Below are 20487 nucleotides of genomic sequence, written 5' to 3'. Positions count from 1 at the left end.
CTCACGGACACTGATAATCTTGTCTTTCGGGTCCACACAATGGAAGGCTTCACGTGTGTGTGTGTGTGTGTGTGTGTGTGTGTGTGTGTGTTTCTAGGTATTAAACCCAAAGTCTTCACACTGAGACTTTTTTACTTCATGACAAAGTCTTGCTTCATTTCCCAGATGGGACTTGAACTGGTCCTACTGTATCCAGTTATTTCATTTTGTTTTGTGGTTGTTTGTTTTGTAGCCAAGCCTCACTTTGTAGTCAGGCTGGCCTGGACCTCCTTCTATAACCCAGACTGGCCTCAAATTCACAATCTTCCTGCCTTAGCCTCCCAAATGCCAAAATGCAGAAGCATGACTCTTAATGAGAGCAGGTGCAATTTCATGACTTGGAAATGAAGTTTGCTGAGTAGCCAAAAAGCATGGTGCATGACTCACCCCGCTGCGGCTCTGCTCTGGGCCCCAGGTGAACTCAGCTCCCCAGTGACTCTGGCTCTGAGTTCTATTCAAAGCCTGGTTCCAACTTATGCTGGCATCACTCCTTTCTCCAAACACCGTGATGTGCATTTGCTGTGCCTCTTCACCTGATGCTTTTGCATTTTGCTTCTTTCTGCGTGATCCTCAGTGATCCTCAGTACCCTGGTGACTGTGAGTGCCTGACTGTGGGGACTGACCTTCACTGCCTTTAGGTGCCCACATGCCCGTGGTACATTTTTTAGTGAAAGTGACTGGCTAAATGGAGGAGCAGTGGACACTGTCTGGGTCCGTCTCCTGTACTTCTCTGGTGCCCTACGTTCTCCTGTGGTGACTTTGCCCTCTCTTCTTTTTTCTGTTTGCCTCCCTCTACTCTCCCTCACCATCCCTCAAGATCAGTACTCAGCTTCTGGCATACATAGTTAGTTTGGCCTTATTGTTTGTTTTTGTTGTTGTTTTTATTTAGGACAGGATGTACAGGGTCTACAGGGTCTCAATGTGTAGATCAGACTCAGTGATCCTCCTGTTTACAGCCTCCCAAGAGCTGGGATTACAGACATGCGCCACCACACCCAGTCTCAATTGCTGTCTCAACATTCCCCGGGGACAGGTCCAGTACAGCAGGCCCAGCGATCAACTCCTGGCCCCTGTGTCTGCCCAAGCAGGCGCTTTAATCCACTGAGCTATTTGGCCGGTCCTGCCTTATTGTTTAGCAGCGTTCGTTGTGGGTTGTACCTGTCTGCCCAGTCATTTTTGCCTATCTCACATAGTAATTACTTTTAAGAGACCAAGATCCCTTTTAACTCCCCTTGTCTGTCATAGACAATGACATAGGCAGGAGCCACACACTCCGTGGATTTCAGGAAATGATGCTTGTAATCAGGGAATCACGAGTGCCAATCACTAGAGCTGATCTGCTCATGTTTGATGATCCAGGACTTGGTGCACATCTCAGCCACTATTCCCCTCTCTCTCATGATGGACCCCTAAACTCCACACATTTGTTTAGTTCTGCTGCAGGTGTTTTGGTGAGCGAGGACTTGCAGTGTGAAGCAACGTTTCTCGATAGCAGCACTGGGTGATCCTGACCTTCAGTGTGTCGGCACCAGCACTATGGCGCCGTCCAGGAAGTTCTTTGTGGGGGGCAACTGGAAGAAGAACGGACAGAAGAACACCCTGGGGGAGCTCATCAACCCCCTGAAGGCCGCCAAGGTGCCTGCAGACACGGAGGTGGTTTGTGCGCCCCCTACTGCCTACATCGACTTTGCATGACAGAAGCTGGATCCCAAGATAGCTGTGGCTGCGCAGAACTGCTACAGTGACTAACTGGGCCTTCACTGGGGAGATCAGCCCTGGCATGGTCAAAGACCTTGGAGCCACATGGGTAGTCCTGGGCCACTTGGAAAGAAGGCACGTCTGTGGGAAGTCAGATGAGCTGATTGGACAGAAGGCGGCCCACGCCCTCACAGAGGGACTAGGGGTAATTGCCTGCATCAGGGAGAAGCTTGATGAAAGGGAGGCTGGCATCACGGAGAAGGTCGTTTTTGAGCAAACCAAGATCATCTCAGATGACGTGAAGGACTGGAGCAAGGTAGTATTGGCCTATGAACCTGTGTGGGCCATTGGCACCGGCAAGACCTGACACCTCAACAGGCCCAGGAGGTACACGAGAAGCTCCGGGGATGGCTTAAGTTCAATGTCTCTATGCAGTGGCTCAGAGCACCCGGATCATTTATGGAGGTTCTGTGACTGGGGCAACCTGCAAGGAGCTGGCAAGCCAGCCTGATGTGGATGGCTTCCTCGTGGGCGTGCTTCCCTCAAGCCCGAATTTGTGCACATCATCATTGCCAAACACTGAGTGCCATCATCTGCCCTACGTTTCCTGCTAAGCCAGGGGACAGGCAGCCTGAAAGCCCATCACTGCCCCTCCCCCATGCTTCTGATGATGTCATCTATCCTCTAGCAGTCCAATGAAGTGTGCCTTCCTTGAGTGTTTACACCTCCCCATAATAATTGGGACCGGGACCAGGCCAATCCTTTTACCACTTACTCAGATTAGAGCTGCAAGGTAGCTTCTCCTAGGTTCAGAGACAGGAGTGGAGCTTGCTCATGGTCCCCCTTGGGCCCTGCTGAGGGCAGTAGAGAAGTCATCCTCTGCATCACTCCGTGATAGTCCTCCTTTGAGAGACAGAGGTGCTCCTCTCCCACAGTGCTGACCCTGTGTGTGTTGTGTCTGCACTGTCTCACATGTAAGGGAAGTAAGCACCTGGCACTAAGACATGTGCTTGTCCTTCACTGTAAAAAAAAAAAATAAGAAAAAAAATAGCAGCACTGGGCTCTTTGGGGTCTGAGGCTGTCATTGGGAGCTGCCATGGGCGGTGTAAGATGTATCCTAGCATTTCTCATCTCTACACTCTGGATGCAGGTAGCACTCTCCATTTATGGGAACTGAAACCAGCCCTTCAGGCTGCCATTGTGCCCGGAATGGGGGTAGGGACAGGGCTACTGCCTTTGGGGAAGAAGGTGGAAGCCACAGCCAGGGAGAGATCTTTGCTTATCAGAAGCAGAACTTTTTTTTTTTCTTTCCTCTTTAAGATAGTTTTTTAAAAAACATAACCACCATGGTGTTCTGTTCCAACCAGCTTAGGGAGAGAAGAGTCCCTCAAAATGCATTTAAATTATACAGCATTTTACCACTTGGCCTTGTTTTTCACTTAGGGTTCATTTAAAAAATCATTATCACAGGGCTGGGCCAGGCTTTCTGTGGCTGGGTCCCATATTTTTTTAGAAATCCTACTGGCTTTCTAGAAGGCCTGAGAGGCCTATGATGAGCTGGCCAGACAAGCACCAGTAGGCCTGCCATTCCAGGACAGATTCTATGTGTGGGGGATCCTGGGTTTAGGGTTCTACTGCCGGGCTCTCCTGATCCAAGAACTAGACTGTTTTCCCTTCCTTGGGATTAATAAACCACTGAGAGCACTAATTCACCCAAGCCAACCTCATAAGACACCAAGCTACAAACCAGATTGTTAGAGCTTTGCTTTCTCTCCAGAGCTGACCCAGGCCTTGAAGGATGGAATGTGGTCCAGAGTATGTATACAGAGTCCCCTGGGCAGTGGGCTCGGAGCTCCAGCCTGGTACCTGGCCCTCTCTGCCTCAGTTGCCAAGGGATTACCCTGTGGGTAGGGCAGGCATAGGAAGTCCTGATTTTGAGAGAAGAATGAGAGCTCCAGATGAACACAAACTTCAGAAATCTTCCACAGTCTGCTTCCATACAATGCCCACGTCCGGAGGCAAAGTGCCAGTTGTCCCTCCAGGGTAGATACCTTCCATTCTGAAGATGATATGGGGACAAAGTGGGGAGTTGGGGCATTAGAGGCAGAGGTAGAAACAAGAGGGAGAAGTGATCTTGGGAGACAGTCTCTCGTGGTTGTAGGCAACCTGATGAAGTACCTTCAGAGGAGAGCTTATCTCCTTGGAGATGGAAAGAGTCACTTCTGGTTTGTGGAAGTCACTGTCCGGCTGCACGGGGCTGAGCCTCTGTTGAGATCCCGTCCCTCAGCCTTCCTCCTTCATCATCACATGTTTTGTTCTAGCACCTAGTCCCCTGAGTTTGTTGATGCTGCGTCTTGCATGGACAACCTTCTGCTTTAGAGCTTATTTAGCAGAGCTTCTGGAATCCACTCCCCGCGGGACATCTCCAGATGGAGCTGTAGTCTTGCTGCCCCTGAGTAAAAACCACAAGTCAGCTGCTCACCATGCTCTTCCTTGGACTCACCCTGTCTTTGGAGATGTCTCTTCCTTTATTGCAACTAAAGCTGATAAGATATTTCTGCATAGTGGGTGGTGACTACCTTTGGAAACTTTATATTTCTCCCAATAGAGAAGCAATAAAAATGAATAGAAACAAAAGGCTATTGTCCTCCTTGTGAAAGGGAGAGCCATCTTTCCCCCACCGGTCGAGAAGCCAGGTGCTGCCTTTTGATCCCTGCTCATCTTTTGGGTTTTGGACAGAGCACATTTTTGAATATTTGGGATGGGGAAATCCATCAGCTCAAGCTGTTCACACATCATGAATCAAGTGGGGCAGTTAGCTGACTGTGCTGAGAGTCCCTTTTTGCCACTTGAGCCATCATTCTAGCACTGGGTGTTTGTCAGAGAATCTTTTGTCACTTTTGAAAATGTTATTACTTAGGAAATCAACAAACAGTACAACCATGGTTAGTGCTGCTGGAAAGTTCTATTGCTTGATGCACATTTACTGGAAAAGTAAAAAGTATGAATCTGATCAGTGCGTTAGGAAGCCTATTACTACCACAGCCATCATCTTTGTCCTCAAATACCTCAGCTCCTGCACTTCAAAAGCATGTTCTTCAAAAGCCATTGTGTTGGAAAAACAGGGTGAACTGTGCTCCTCTGATGCTGATTCTTTTTTTTTTTTTTTTTTTAATAAAAAGAGGAAAACAACAGCAAGAGAAAAGCTGAGCTGTTCCAGCAGAGCTCGCTGCAGGTGCTGCTACTGATCTGCTCCACTGTTGGCTTTCGTCAGAGACGTTGCAGATTTTCTCTTTGTGTCAGTTCATGTGGCTTTCTGTTCAGTGCTTCCTCAATATTCTTCCCACTTATTTCAGCTGATCATGCTCCGACTGGTGTCTCCAGTTCTCGGTGCTTTCATGCTTGGCGGCCCATCCTCTAAGGACATGATGAGGGGCAGCGTCTTGGCCCCCAGGCTCTGGATCTTGAGCATGCGCATGCAGCAGCTTTCTGGATCACCAATTTTACTCAGACTTTGGGGAAATTAAATAGTGATGTAACAATGGAATTGAGAGTTCAAACGCAATTTACATATATCTTTTTAAAATTTACATATATCTTAAAGATGATGTCCAGTATTTCAAAGAGATTTTATGCTGACAGCAGGTCTCATATGCAAGCTCCTCAGGCTCCTGAAGTGGGCAGAATTAGGGGCCGAACTGCGCTTCTACAAAGTGTGCTGCCATCTCCAGTACTTGAGAATGTGAACTTATCGGAAATAGGGCTCTTGCGTCACTGCCAGGACGGATCCTCATACTAGTGATCACAGAAGCTGAAACTGTGGCAGTAACAGGAACTTACGGGGCAAGTTTCTTCTGGAAGAGAAACAAAGCTGATTGTCTGACAGACAGCCCCAGGGAGACACAGAGACACTGACTCCTCCACAGCCAGGGGCGGTTCCGCTATAGATGAAGATGCAGCTATGAAGGATGCATTTTCCTTTCAAGGGATCCCAAAGAAACGGCATTAATTATAGTTTTTTCCCCCAAAAGGTGCAGGGGCCTCTAGAAGGGTTGGAGTTCAGTTATGGCACAGGTATGGGCTTACACGTGGCCCAAAAAGTGCTTTAAAATGTGCTATGACCACCCTGTGGGTCAGGAGATCTGTCACCCTCTTTGCTTGCATGGTTCCCATCCAGCTGGCCTGTGCCTCCCATCTTCTCACCGAAGGACTGTGAGGGCATGCTCGCTTCATTGGCAGCCTGGTTTGCTTTCCCCGGCTTAGCCCCTTAACGGTGTAGTTGCCTCTTTGTTCCTTCCAAAGCTGTTACTGTAAAGCTCTCCCTTTTCCTCTGGTCTCAGTGGTGGGTATGATTAGTTATGTTTAGATAAAGCTTTTGTGGCCTGGGACAGGTCTTCCTCTCATAAGACTGCTGTCTTTATACAAGGGGAAATTGTGACACAGTATGTACACAAGTGGAACCCTAAGGAGGACACTATCGGAGATGAGGTGATGGTTCTTGTGTGCTGAAGGTTGCCTGCAACCCCCTGGAGGTGAGCGCAAAGGCCTGGAGCAGATCCTTTGTGACAGCCCTCAGGAGGAGCTAACCTTGGAGACACCCTGATCTTGGGCTTCTGCATCCCAGAATTGGGGAGCTGTAAGTGGGCATTCCTCATCTCTTCTTGGCGCTGTTTCCTCAAGTCTGAGAAGCACAGAAAGAACTAATTTTAGAGTCTGAGAGATTCAAATGTCACCTTGGGCACAGCTGCAAGTGTCCCCTTGTGAGGACAGATGAGAGGTGCATGCTATAACCCCAAGAATGGGATTCGGTGACCTATTCAGTTCCCAGTGGACATCGCTCTTCTTTCCCCTGTCCCACCTGAGCATTCTGTCTGAGAAATGAGCAGCTCAGTGTGTCCTCGGTCACAGCCTGAGTAGGGCTAGGCTCGGTGTCAAGTCCAGACTCCCTGACTCCACCCCTGCTTGCGCTCCTGGGGCGTGGTCTCGTGCTGTCCACTTAGAATGCTACCCTGCATGTTGTCTCTCCAGACAATTATAAAGCAGATGAAGCAGGTGAGTCCGGGACCAAGGCCCCCTCACACCACTTAGTGAAAGTACCGGCTAGTGTGAGTTTCTTGCACTGCCCACAAAGCCTTCTTAACAAGAGAAGTGATTTTACTTGATGCTCATTTTTACATAGTTTTGACATATAATTGTTAGCATGAGGTAACCATTGCCTTGCAAAAAGTTATATTTTATTAAAGAGTTTTTGTAATGTTCCTTACAGAGGAAAATGGCTTCAGCTTTTTAAAAAGAACCAGTGAGAGTCCGAGGGCTGGTGGGAGTTGTAAAAGCTGCTGGGCCCTATCCTGAAGGCACACAACTGGGTCCGTGGCAATATGGCATCAATAAACAAGAGATTCCAGGAGTGCTGGTGGTAGCTCCAGATGAAAATGGCTGGAGTTATCTATTTATAGAACAAAACCATTGGGGAGACATGGGTTTGCAGATTTAGGAATGTTGTCTCAGCTATGATTCAGTATCAAGAAAAGATCCAGGGCTATAGCCCAGCCCACGCGGATCTTGCCTATCCAAGGAAAGCCAGACACTGTCTGGCAGAATAGCTGACTTGACGTTTGGTTGATTGCTCAGTATTTTCTGTGGCTCTTTACTCCACACTCACAGGCTGGGCCTTCCCCAGGACAGCCATGCCAACCTACCCTCTGGGGTCAGTTTTGCACCAGGAAGCCTAGAATTTCCATAGCAACTTCCTTGAAAAAAGTCAGGGATGACCAATTCTAAGAACAAATATGGGTGCCTGGGAGTTTGCTCTTGTTTTACCCTCAGCTGTGTCTGCTTGCCTGGAAGGTGAATGCTGTCTGAGTGGAGAGAGTTTCTTTCTTGTGAAATGAGCCCAGGTTCCTCTTGAGGGTTATATTAGGTAATGATTTGTAAACCTCTCACAGGAGTCAAATGGTAGCTCTGAACAGGAGCATCTGAGGCCGCCGAAAGCACTAAAGATGCTGCCAATACTCTGCAGCTCAGATCCTGGGAAGTGAAAGTCACAGCTGGTCTGCAGAGCACCTCAGAGGATCAGACTAAGGAAGAGAGTCCTTCCTGTGACCACAGTTTTTGATAGCAAAGACACAGGCGCCAGGGACTGGAACCTATAGGGATAACAGATATGTAGCAGTGACACAGATACCCTGTGTCTTTGGCGAATCACTCCCAGGTCACTCTGAGAGTTAGAACAGTGGAAAAATGTGTTGAACAAAGAGAGGTCTTGTTTTTTTTTTTGGCGGAACCAGGGATTGAACTCAGACCCTTGCGCTTGCCAGGGAAGCGCTTATTCCACTGAGCCATCTCCCCGGCCTGAAAGATCTTGTTTCAACAGGGCCGCCCATAGTCCAGTGCGGAGTCTGCTTCAAAGAAGGGATGGACATTGGGATCTGATTCCTTGGCCCCAAATGCAAATGCACAGCCAACTTCCTGCACAGAGCCCATGGCCAGAGACCTAAAAACCTACAGGGTGGCCTGAGAGAGCTCCTTTGGGGAGGGAAAGAGGGAGCTGCAGGCACTACTGTGACCCCGAGTGACCCGACCTCCAAGCACATCCCACAGTTCCCAGGAAGCAACACCCACAAATGTCATGTTCTCCTTCCTGATAGAAATTCTACCTAAGCCTGTTTTATAGGAAGTTGCTTTTCTTCTGAGCAGAAGGGGGCCATTGCTGGCTAAGCACACTATGAGTAAATGATTACTGACTGCCATAAAAGGATCTCGTAAAGCATTTATGTCTTCCCACATAAAGGACCTGGCTTGTACCTAGCTGTCTTTTTAGTTCATTTGTTGCAGGTAAAAGGGTGCCAAAGTCGTTTAATAATGACAGGGGTAAGGTTGACTTTGGAAAATGGGGCAGCCAAGGACTTGCGATCTTCCTACTTGTTTCCCCCTCTATCTGGTGACCTAACAAAAGCAGCTGTCTGAGTCACACACCATGTGGGTGTGTGCTAAGGAAGCAGTCCCTCTCCCCTTGCTGTCAGAAGTGGGCGTGGTTCTAGGGAAGAAAACACATTTTTGTTTTGTTTCCCTGAGCATAGGCTACCCTGGAGTGGGGCAAATGGTGAGCAATGAGGTGCACAGTGAGCTGCCAACGTGAAGAGGACGCAGCTGGCAGGAAGTGCCCCAGCTCAGCTGGGTTCCAGTTGTAAGGAAGACAGAGAGCCAAAGCCAGGGGAGGAAAGGGAGATTCCCAGGGAATCCTGATTCAAGGAAGTAGAGGTTACTGTCAGGAACCCAGGGAAGCCCACTCCCCCACCTGCCCCCATCCAAGGGAAGGTGGTCTGTGGAATGCTGGAAGACTGAGTTTCCTGAATGGCTCCAGGCTTTAAGGATTCACTGGAATTAAATGTTGGTCTCTGACTTCTGTTATGAGTTGAGTTGGCTCTGCTGCCTCATTTGTTACAGAGACGAAGACCCTAGTGTTGGACTAACTAATGTTCAACTTGTAACTTGAACTGGGTCAGTGGGGTGTTAGGTGTGGAAGGCCCACTTGAGGGTTGCCAACAGCATAAAAGGAGAACTGGAGGTGAAGATGGTGTGTTGCTGATTCTCCTGGGGAAGCTTGGCATGCTGGTTTTCCTGATATAAACTTAGCTTTCTCATCATCAGAGGATCTTGGGTCCTGAGGATGGCTGTGGTTCTCTTTGGGGGAGCTCTGGTCCTCTTTCTGAGCATTGCTTCCTGGCTCGGGTGCAGATCCCTCAGCCTGCTGGCACAGACCCTTCATCCCACTGGCGCCGACTTTCTAGTTTCCACCACCGACCTCTGGGCCTTCCCAGGGCAGATCCTTGATACAGACTTGTATGAATCATCATGCTGGACTCTAGGAGGACATTGCCTTGGGCTCTAGGTCTTCAGCTAGATTCATGTGAGATGTTACCTTGGGACCCATGTCCTCAGCTGTAGTATTAGACTCTCTTGTGCAATTGGCTCTTTGGATGAATATTATAAAGTAATTTTATAAATTATGTCAAATTTGTCTTATACTGAATCTGTTCCCTTGCCAGCCCTGACTACAGCAACCCTGTCCTCTTTAGGTTTGTGTTTTACATCACCCTCCACCTTGATTTTTGAACAATCAAATGTGGGAAGAGCTACTTGACAAATAGATCCTCTCTCACTCCCAAATCTGGAGAACTGTCCCCCTTCTTGAGTTCATGAAATTTAAAAATTGCCTGTTACTTAACTGTAGGCTTCCTTTGTGTCTGGACTGTGCAGAAATCTACTTGTGTCATTGTGGAGTGAGGCCTGACATAGCTGACCTGGCTACACCAAGCAAGCTTGACCCTGAGCACTTCTTGAGGTCTCTTCTGTCTCTATTATTTTGAGAACTTTCCAAGCATAAACACTAAAAATGAGTTGTTCTAAGACAAGTGGTGGCTCACAAAATATTACTGCTCTCCTGAACTGTTGACAGGATCTTATTTAGTTCTGACTTCCGGGGAATTTTATAATTTACTTTTCAGATTAAAAAAAAAAACTTTTTCCCATTAAATATTAAATAAAAATGTCAAGATTCTCTTCTGAAAAGCAACATTATATAGCATATCGAACACAATCTAAAATGGAAATATGTAGCCCACTATTTCAAAAAAGTAAGCACAACAAAAAGCAGAAAGCTGAGCTGACCAGGTAGCTCAGCGGACTAAAGTGCCTGCTTAGGCAGAGCGCAGCGGGGTTCAATCCCCAATCTGCTGTGCTGGCCCTGCCCCCAGGCATGCTGAGATAAGGAATGAAACTGTAGTGGTGGTGCCAGCCCCTAATCCCAGCATTTGGAAGGCTGAAAACAGGAGGGTCACTATGAGTTGGATCTGTGTATTGAGACCCTGTAGTAGACCCTGTATTAAATACATTAAAAAAAAATTAAAAAGCAGAAAGCTGGCCTTGTCCTCCACTGGAACATGCTGTGGGGCCTCGGACAAGACACCCTGGATAGCCTCTTCGTTCTCCTGCAAGGCAGAATCTCCACGTTGGCTGAATCCTCTTCCCCAACTCTTCAGAGATTCCCATTCTGTTTTGCCTGCCTGGAGTTTCCTCCTCCACAAATTCCCCATAGCTCAAATACTTCACCCTTCTGAAGACTACTTGCAGGCCTCCCACCTCCTGGACAGCTGGAGCGCCTCTCTCCCCTCAGTCCCCAGCGCACTATGTCCTGGGACGGTACACAACATCCCGCCCTGTATTACAGTGTGTCATTCATCCACACTTGCCTCGCTTCACTGCTACGATTAAGCTTGTGAAAGGCAGAGGCACTGCCTATTGTCATCATCCCCCTGGAAACTTACACAAACTGGACATTAAGTCTATTTTTATAAAGTTGAAGAAACTGAGGAAGGGAGCTAAGCTCCAGTTTAGATGTGTACACCAACCCCGAAGACTACCTGGTGTTCAGTGGGCAAGGGGGAGAGAATGACTGCCGTGATACAGTAAGGGATTCTCAGCCTTGGCGCCTCTGGCACGTAACCAGACCATTGCTGGTTGGCTAAGAGAGCTGTCTTCTCTCTGCCTTGTAAGACATTTAGCAGCATCTTTAGCCTCTTTCCTGTAGATGCTAGTAGCATTCACTCCTCCCAAGACATTGACAATATTGCCAGATGTTGCTAATGAACCCTGGGGACAGAACTGTTGATATAGGTGATTCTGGAAGGAGGCTGAGCAGAAGTACTGGACCCCTTGACCAAAGAAGCTTCCATGAAGTCTCTCTTCACTCTGAGTATCATCATTATTTTAATGCAGCAGCACAAAGTGGCGACCACCTCTACTTCTGACTGAACATTTTCCCTAGATGAGCTACCATGGTGCCGGCTGTTTAAACATTAGGATTTTGAAAGGAGGTGAGAAAGGGAAACGGGGTAAGCCCCCACTCTCTTGAAATACAAATATTTTTATTTTGGAGGTTGTAGTCTTGAAGACAGTACTAGCAAGTGTTGGGGTTCACGCCAGGAAGACCACCAAGGCAAAAAGTAACAATACAGCCAACATGAAAGACATGTTTGTCTTAGAAAGCCTTGAGGAAACGTCATTGCCGAAAACCCATATGTCAGCTTGAGTCAGGTTCACACCTATTATGGCACATGACTTCCTTTGTTGTGCAGGAAGGCAACCCCAGGTACCAACACCCTGACCTCTATCAGCCCCAGAGCTGCCCAGGGAAGGCAGAGGTTTGAGGAAGTGTATTTGTTCAAATATGGAAGGGGTATTTGAAAAAACAACCACCCTTGATTCCTTTGAAGTGATTACACTCTCGTGTTGGGGAGCAGAGCCCAAATGATGTCCGAGTGACCATGATAGATTCATAGTACAGGGCCTGGGGGAGCCGTGGGATTGGTTTGTTTCCTCACTGAGGCAGTAAAAGATTGATTTTTTTGAAGCACTGGCTGAGGCATTATGTATTAATGACTACACACGGATTTCCATTGCATACGTCATGCGCTGACAGTGGAAACTGGAGCTGTTATGTAAGGCACTGGCTTGGTGCCTTTCTGAGCCTCCTTCCCATCACCTCATGTACCTGTCAGAATGCTGAGGCCTCTGGACTCATGTGGATGGCAGAACACCTAGGGCCACTATGTGAGGCCCATGTGGCAGCTGCCGGACAAGAAGGCCTGCAGGACAAGAAGGCCTGCCCGCAGGGGCAGTTGCCCCACCTGCTCCATGCACACTGACTTGCTGTCAGCTGCACTCAGTTTTCCGGAGAGGGCTGCTGAGGGCCGTTGATAAGAAAAGCAAAGATTTTCTGCAATAAGCTGTTATGGTTTGTGTCTAGTTGTACCCCCAAAGCCTCATGCAGTCATGGGGTGAGGACTTCTAGAGTTTGTGTTAACTCATGATCCACTGGGATTATGTGTGATCCAAGGCTGGGATTATGGGTCTTAGTACTGCTGGGATTACCCATAGGTGGGTAAATACTGGGAAGTACCCATAGGTGTGAGTACTTCCCCTACCCTGGGGCAGGCAATTTGCATTACAATGTAAGGTGGGAAGAGAAGCTAGCTGCTTGAGCTGCTGCTACTTCTCCCTTGCACTCTTGCTCTTTGCCGCCGCCATGAAAGGTTGCCCTCTGTTAAGTGCTGCTCTGTGTTGGACCCAGCTGAGTATGGACTGAAACCTCCAGTAACTGTGAGCTAAATAAACCTTTCATTCCTTCATTTTGAGTGTCAGGTATTTGTCCCAGCAACGAGAGAAGAGTAACTAAGACATAAGCAGATGGCTGAAATCACTTTTCCGCTCTCTGACATCGGCAGAGAACTTGCTTAAACCCTGGCAAGAGGTGTGGCTAGACTTTGAGCAGCGCTCTTTTATCGGTTGCCAAGTGTCATAATGAGGGCAAGAATGGGAAGAACGGCTCCTGCTCTGATGCACAGGGACTGTTGGAAGAGGCGTTCCTCATGTTGACTTTGTAGTTCTAAGGGCAAATTCATGAAATGGGTATCAACAGGAAGCCTCATCAGTCTGCCATTCGCAACAGCCTGGAAGAACGTCTCCCACCACGGTACCAGGGACTGAATCCCAACCTTTGTACTCAGATACATCATTGGTTCTTTTTTTTTGTTTTTTATTTGCATTTTGAGACAGGGTCAGGCTAAGTCACTGGGTTGTCTGGACTGGCTTCAAACTTGTGATTTTCCTGCCTCAGTCTTCCAGAGTGCTGGGATTACAGGTGCATGCCTTTATGCCTGGCTTGTAATTATGCTTAAAAGGTTCAGAACCACTAATTTTGGTAGTGTGTGAAGATGATGCGTACCTATGAACATGATCGCGTATAATTGTAAATTGGGATCAGCAAGTGTTTTTGGGGAGAAAGGGCACAGAGGAGCACACGGTGTGTGCTAGGAGTTGAGGGGAGAACAGGAAAATGGAGAAATGACACAACCTCCTGGGACACATGACAGACTTGGGTCGCAAAACTAAATCAGACCTGAAGTTGAAAAGAAAAGGTGAGGATAGACAACCCCACTGGAGAGTCAGAAGAACTTAAAAACAGAGGCAGGAAAGGGCCTTGTGGCTGCAGTGGGCAGAGCTAGGCTCAGAGTGTTGATGTGGGCATCAGGTACAGGGAAGACAAAGGGCACCATGGAGGAGAGTTGGCATGGTGACAGGGGTACTCCCACTATCTCTAGGGACAAAGGGTCACCAAGGAAGGGGCTGTGCTCAAGAGCTGGTCCCAGGGTCACAGCCCATCCCAGATGTTGCTTCAGATAGGATGATGTGTCTCAGGCTTCAGCCTTTACCCTAGGATTGAGTAATGGCCTGGAAAAGCCCTATGGGGATACAAGAGCCTGCCCAGGCTGGGCACTTTTGCCCTGGGAATAATCCCAGTGATCCACACGTTACTGGCAGGAGCCTCTTCACATGTAGACTTCATTCTTCCTGTGATATGCACAGCAGTCTTTTCCCAGTTAGCAAAGTCCCTGCAGTCAGGCCTCATGGGATACATCTAGCACTCGGTCCACAGCAGGATGAGGAGTGATTCCTACCACAAGTATATGGAAATTTCTGGTTCCAGTGGTAGGAATCACTCCTCATCTATGATAACAAAAAAGAGGTCATTAGCCCTGTAGGTACCTTAATCCACTTGAATAAAGAGTGATCCCAGCTCAGCAGAAGGGAAAGACAAGCCTGGGAGAGATGCTCTCAAGGGAGATATTTCTTGGAGATAGTTGGTTTTGTGCCCTGATCTACCTCTGGGAACCCTTTGTCTGACATCAGGGAAGCCCTTTGTCAAGGTACTGCCTTTCCCTTGCCCAAGGGCATGTAGATGAATATGGAAAGTTTGTCAGAGCCTCTTTGTTAAGAACCTGAAATTTGAACAATGCTGGAGTTTAGTCTCATCCACAGTGAGGTGACAGGTAACCCCAGTGAAGAGGTATTTGGTCTAAGACCCTCGGCTATATGTGGCTTCCCATCAATGGGATTTTTAAAATTCTTACACATTCTGTTCTGAGTCTGGTTTCCAGATAAGCAATTAAAAGATCAACCATGTTTCCAGTAAATTCTCTTGTGACTTAAGATTAACCAAGGTCAGTTTTTACTGTTTGCCATCCAATAAACACCAGTGCCCATAATGAATTTGTTTCTGAGAATCCCTCAGTCACACCTAAGTTTCATAATGTTGGGCTGGCAAGATACTTAGCAGACCAAGCGCTTGCTTAGGCAAGCACAGGGACTGGAGTTTGATCCCTGGCACCATATGCCATGCCAGCCCCGCCATTGGACACGCTGAGCTGGCCATTGAGACTAGAGTGGTGGCACAAGTCTGTAATACCAGTGCTGGAGAGGTTGAAAACAGAAGGATCAGAACAAGTCCTAGCTGCATAGTGAGACCTTGTACCAAATACATAAATTAAAAAATAAATAAATAAATAAATAAAACAAAATGTTGCTCCAAAGTTGTTCTAGAAGCAAATGATGTCTTTTCATTTACTTTGATTCTGCTGTAATAATTTCCTAGAATTCATTTCTTTGGTTGCTAAGTGCATGCTGGTCACTTGCTGATTGTAATAGCTAGCCTGGTTTCTGGGGTCCCTTCACAGTGGACCAAGTCTCTCCTGTGGTGGGGCCGGGCTCACTTCCGTCCTGTCTGGTGTGGATACTGCTCAGGTACAGCACACTCAGACACCAGAAAGGGAACCACGCCAGGACAGTATTTTTAAAAGCCAAGGTGGAGAAAGTACAATCAAGAGTTTTCAAGGTGTTCTTGGTTTTTATTTAGTAGAAAGCCAACTAGTTAAAAAACTTATTAGAAGAAAATAGTCAGAAAAGCATAAAGATATGTAAGTATCCTTATAACAGTATTATTTTGTGATAGAAAAAACTCAGAAATAGTTTCCAGCAGCAGAGAAATGCCTAAATAATGATAATATGTGACACAGCTTCAAAATCATGGCTTTATAGAATACTTGGTGCTGTGGGGGACAATTCTTACAAAATCTTACGTGCCAAAAGGAAATAAACAAACTAACCAATAAGTGTACTGTGTAATCTCAGTTTTTCTTTTCTTTCAAATTAAGAAGGCCTCTACCAGTACTTTAATTAGGTCTCAGTAGTGTGATCATTGGTAGCTTAGCAAACAAATTCTTTAAGGGTAGAAACTGCATTTTCTTTGAGCTTTTAGCTCTAGTTCAGTACTTGGACTCAGACACACAATTTGTGTCTTGAACTAATGCATAAACTTCCTCATTATTTTTTATATTTATATTTTAAATGATGAATGTATATTTCAAATAAAATAAAAACATTTTATTTATTTTTAATTAAAAAGTTTATTATAATAAAAACACACTGCCATTAATATTCTCTCTCAGTTCAGACACATCCCACTATTCTTGTCACTTTCTTCAGAAAAAATATTTTAGGAGATAAAGCTTCAGTGAGCATTTGATATCCTACTGATGCTTCAAGAGCCTATGGCAAGAGAATTCCTTATCGTCCCAAATTCTGTCCGTGTCCTCTAAGATAATGAAGTCCCTTTCCCTTTAAAAAAAAAAAAAAAAAAAAAAAGAGCCTATGGCAGCAATCATTTGATTACTTTTTATGTAGAAATATGGGGAATGTGTCCCCTCCTTTAAAATGGGACTACTTCAACCAGTAAATATGGTAGAAGGGATGTGTGTGATTCTGAGGCTGGTCATACAAGAATTTGGGGTGTCTGCTCTGTTTGCTGGGAAAGCTCGATTTCAAAGCTCAGAACCACCACATAAGAGGTTGAGTGCCCTGAGACTGCTGTGTTTAAAGGCCGTACATGGTCTCCCAGAATGACTGTCCCAGTGGAACCTGTCTTTGTGGGCTTCCGGGGTGATTGTCCCCATGAAACCTGTCTTTCAGTCCAGGTGTCAGCACAACAGTGACAAAGCCATCTCAGAAATGAATGCTTCCAGCCCTTGTCATTTGAGTCACTCCTATCTGAAGTTTTAACAGCAAGGACCAAGGACAAGTTCCCAACTCACAGACTCCTTGAATATTACAAAATGGTGGATGTTTTAAGCTTCTAAGTTTGGGATTATTTTCTAGCCAGTAATAGATAGATACAGTCCTAGTCAGACTTCTCCTTTTACAAAAACTTCATTAGTCCTTCCTGCCATTCCCACAACACTAAGCCCCTAATCCAAATTAGTCACTCTTGTTTCCAAAAGTCCTCTTTTTATTTTAGATCAGAGTAGTCACTCATACAATCCTCTTCCACAGTGTAAGTTCCTTAAGGGAAGCAGCCCTAAGCCATGTTCTTCCCAGAGCACCAGCACACGGATTCTCAAGGGTGGCCCTACTGTTCTCACTCCCGTATTAATGTAAAGCATAGCAAGAGGAAGTGGACAGAGAAGCACATTTGGTAAGCATGTCAGGCTGTCATGGAATCCCAGCTAGCTCTATGATTCTGGACCGCAATTAGTGTCACAAGGGGACACACTATGTCTGTGAAGTATCCCAAGTGGCTTAGTTTGCCAAAAGCTGCCATAGCAAGACTAGTTGTTTCAAGCAACAGAAGTTTATTTTTTATGGTTCTGGAGGCCGAAGGTCCAAGATCAAGGTGTCTCCGAGGCCCCTTTTCTTGGCTTGCTGATGACTGCCTCCCTGCTGTGTCCTTTGGGCAGGCACATGTCTGCTCTGTCCTCCTCTTTCTATAAGGGCACCTGTCCTACTAGATTAGGGTCCTACCCTATGACTTCATCTAACTCTACTTCCTTAAAGGCTTTCATTCTACATAAAAGCAGATAGGGGGTTAGGGCTGCAAGATGTGAATTCCGGAGGGACACAGGTGGTCCATAACAAGGGACACAGGAGCCTTGGATGTGTGTACTTCACACATACAAAGGGGGGTGCAAAGAACCAAAGAGCAGTCCCCCAAATCTTACCAGTGAACAGGATCCTGGGCATAAATTCCAGATTTGGGCTGTCCTTGTCCTCTTAGCCCTTTAAATAATGACCCGCTTAGTTGATCGAAGTCTGTGACAACTTCATCCCCCTTGCAGCCAATGGAATGATTTCACTGCATGTAGGTTCTGTTCGTTCTAAGTTTTGATACCTACAGGAACCTCAGGCAAACCTTCTGTATCGTTGTCAGCCCACAGACAGTGGTGACTGCAAAGTGATGTCCGATATGTGTGCAGGAGGGCACCATCCATGGACTGCCATTGTGCACCAGAGCCGAATAAGGAGTATCAGTAAACAGGGTTTGGAAAGGAAGTTGTTAGAAGCCACCAGAAGATGATTCAACAACATAGGAAACAAAGTGGTAGAGATGACTCTTCAAAATTGTTCTTCTCGAATTGATTCACAGTGGTCTCCTTGTTTGGATCAGTTTTGTTTTGTTTTTTATTGTATTCTAAAAATATGGGAGGAGGATGTGGGAAGAGAGGGAGAGAAAGTTGGGAAAGGAGAGGAGGGAGGGAGCGAGGGAGAAAGAAAGAGAGAGAGGAGGGAGAGAAAGACAGAGGGAGAGAAAGGGAGAGTTAAAACTATTTTATGTCCTTGTCTGTGAGCTACAGTTGCTGAATAAGGCATGGAGCAAAAATTCAAGGTCACATATTTGCCCTCTGAGATGCAAATTGAAGTGCGCCTATCTCACAATTTTACCCCTTGTTTTTAGCTGGTCTTTGTCATACTATCTCACTGTCAAAACAGCCCTCTCCCTGCCCCTCCAACCCCCTAGCGTTTACCACTTAAGGAAAAAGAAATGTTTTTTGTTCTGATTCATGGTATCATTAATGCATGCTCCACACAAATCAATTGGTTCTTATTTCTATATACTGTAGCATGTTTACACAATCACCACCCTGCCTGTATAGAGTGTCCCAGTGTTCAAAGTTCATTATGTGAAAATCATTTCTGAAACACATTTTCTCGGCCAGTTGCAATTGGTTAAGAATTTTGTTTTGATCCATAAGAAGGCTTTTTCCATGCTCAAAACTCTAAAGCCCTCAAGATTTTTATCTTTCTTGAATTGTCCAAAGGTGGAGATATTCAATTTGCTAAAGGTCCTTGTTTTTGACCCAAAGACAAATATCTTCTCCCATGTTATCCTCAACAAAGCAGTGATTCAATTTTAAAAACCTTTCAGGATCATGGATTCACCAGACAGAAAAAATGAACCTTAGTCTGGCTTTCTTCATTAATTTTACTGTGTTCTTTCTTTGCTGCTTCACTTCAGAAAAGAGGTATAATTACTATCTTTATGAGTCAGATTCATAGCCCAGCACCTGCTAGAAAATTAAAAAATATTTTCCCATGTCACATACCAGAGCGAGGCTTATTGTTCTCAAGCCACTGCTGGTGTTCGCTCATTTGCCAAAATGATTTGGAGGCTTTAAAAGCCATAGTGATAATGAAAAACAATGACTAAAGACATTTGGAAATGTCAGTACATAAAGATAGTAACATGAACTTGATAAACTCGTATTTTCATTCTTTTTCAATTGCTCATAGATTAATAAAGAAAAGTCTGCCTCCCCCCTGCCCGCCAGAGCAGCAGATACAGACAGTTCAGAGTTGTTTTCTGAAGCATCCACCAGGTAGTCACTCAGGCACGATGTGTGGAATTCAGCCAAATTATCTATCTAAGAAGGAGATTTAATATTTTATATATATTATTGACCTAAAGCTCAAAGCTCAAAGAATAACTGCTGGTGAAACTCAAGTCATGACCTAATAATGGTACAGCCTAAAAAGGGGCAGGGTGTGACTAAAAAAAAGATCTTTATACAGTCGATTTCTTGCTTAACTGCTGTATAGAGAGACAAAGATCAAAAAGCTGTTGTTTTGCAAATGATGAATGTGTTTCATCCTTGCGTGAAACAAAACCCTAAGAGCATCAGCTCTCCACTGTTACTTCAAAAGATGTTTCTGTACGTGACTCACTTGAAATTTACCTTGTGTGAGAAATTCATGCTGCAAGGTCGCAGACAGGGAGGCAGCAAGGACCCCACTGTGGCACCTCGCGCGACACGCTCCCAGCCGGCTGCACATTCACTGAAGGGGAAGCGAAAACAGTGGCTCAAAGGGCCGGCCGTGGCCCATGGCCACAGTACGGGAAGTCTCACTTGAGAGTTTCTCAGGCACTCTTGTACTTGAGAAATAAAAGAAAAAAAAAAAAAGGAGAATTTCTTAGTATTAGTGCTCTCCGAATGTTTGCACAGTCAGTTTGAAAGGTAAACCCAAGCCTTCTTTGAGAAAGTGTACTCTCGGCCTGAATCTCCCGCAGAAAAATTTCAGAGGAATTCGAGCACATTCACAGGAGCACATACACTCCACACTCGGAAAACGCCCAAGAGAAGTTGGTGAGGACCACAGCAACAGGCTCGAAAATTAGAGAATTTAGGAGGCCCAATTTTGTTCTTTTTATTGATACTTTAAAAAAAAATTATGGGAAGTTTCTGTTTTGATATCATTTGAAAAGCTAACTTCTACTGAATTAAAATGTTAGTGATAGTGTGATAAATTTTCATTTAAAATTTGTGCGTGAATCTGGAATTTTGCTGTATTTTACAAATTAATATCAACATGTTTGTGTGTCAATATACTATTAGAAGTACTAAAGCTTTGTAATATCTAATATCAATCTGCCTTTGTACCCTCTTGTTCTTAAAACTGCCTTTACTCTTCTCATTTCTTAATAACAATAAATTATATATATGATTTTGATTTTTAAAAAATAAATAAATAAATAAATAAATAAATAAAATTCTAGGGGGTGCAGGGAGATGGCTCAGTACAATA

General features: G+C 45.7%; 1 pseudogene; it reads left to right on the top strand.

The window, feature by feature from the left end:
- The first annotated feature begins 378 nt into the window (after nt 1-378).
- On the top strand, nt 379-2320 carry LOC101588932 (annotated as a pseudogene).
- Nucleotides 2321-20487: the final 18167 nt, after the last annotated feature.

The sequence above is a fragment of the Octodon degus genome, unplaced genomic scaffold (genome assembly GCF_000260255.1).
Source record: "Octodon degus isolate 3935 unplaced genomic scaffold, OctDeg1.0 scaffold00115, whole genome shotgun sequence".
Classification (NCBI taxonomy): Eukaryota; Metazoa; Chordata; class Mammalia; order Rodentia; family Octodontidae; genus Octodon; species Octodon degus.
This window is presented reverse-complemented; position numbering and strand designations above follow the sequence as displayed.